The sequence below is a fragment of the Pseudorasbora parva genome, chromosome 14 (genome assembly GCF_024679245.1).
Source record: "Pseudorasbora parva isolate DD20220531a chromosome 14, ASM2467924v1, whole genome shotgun sequence".
In the NCBI taxonomy this organism is placed as follows: domain Eukaryota; kingdom Metazoa; phylum Chordata; class Actinopteri; order Cypriniformes; family Gobionidae; genus Pseudorasbora; species Pseudorasbora parva.
This window is the reverse complement of record NC_090185.1, coordinates 35,986,029-35,986,714: the sequence shown is the minus strand read 5'-3', so window position 1 is coordinate 35,986,714 and position 686 is coordinate 35,986,029. Positions and strand designations below refer to the sequence as shown.

At 48.7% G+C, this 686-nt stretch overlaps 1 pseudogene; it reads left to right on the top strand.

Moving 5' to 3' along the window:
- Positions 1–117, top strand: LOC137040834 (5S ribosomal RNA; annotated as a pseudogene).
- The last annotated feature ends 569 nt before the right edge of the window (positions 118–686 follow it).

Below are 686 nucleotides of genomic sequence, written 5' to 3'. Positions count from 1 at the left end.
ACCAGCAGCCATATCACCCTGTAGCCCAAGACTGGTTTCCCACTGAAGCTAAGCAGGGCTGAGCCTGGTCAGTACCTGGATGGGAGACCAACTGGGAAAACCAGGTAGCTGCTGGTAGAGGTGTTAGTGAGGCCAGCAGGGGGCGCTCACCCTGTGGTCTGTGTGGGTCCTAACACCCCAGATAATAGTGATGGGGACACTATATTGTCAAAGAGCACCGTCCTTCGGATGAGACCTTAAACCGAGGTCCTGACTCTCTGTGGTCGTTAAAAATCCCAGGATGTCCTTCGATAAAGAGTAGGGGTGTAACTCCGGCATCCTGGCCAAATTTGCCCATTGGCCTCTGTCCATCACGGCCTCCTAATAATCCCCTATATCCTGATTGGCTTCATCACTCTGTCTCCTCTCCACCAATCAGCTGGTGCGTGGTGGGCATTCTGGCGCAATATGGCTGCCGTCGCATCATCCAGGTGGATGCTGCACATTGGTGGTTGAGTAGATTCCCCCTTCTTTGTAAAGCACTTTGAGTGCCTTGAAAAGCCCTATATAAATGTAACTAATTAGTATTATTATCTGTGTTACCTGTGCCCCTCATTTAGTCAGTCATCAGTGTTTGTATTTAAAGCTTCAGCGCTGGGAAGATGAATCTGTATTTAAACTGGGTTATTAATGTAGTAGAAATGTGA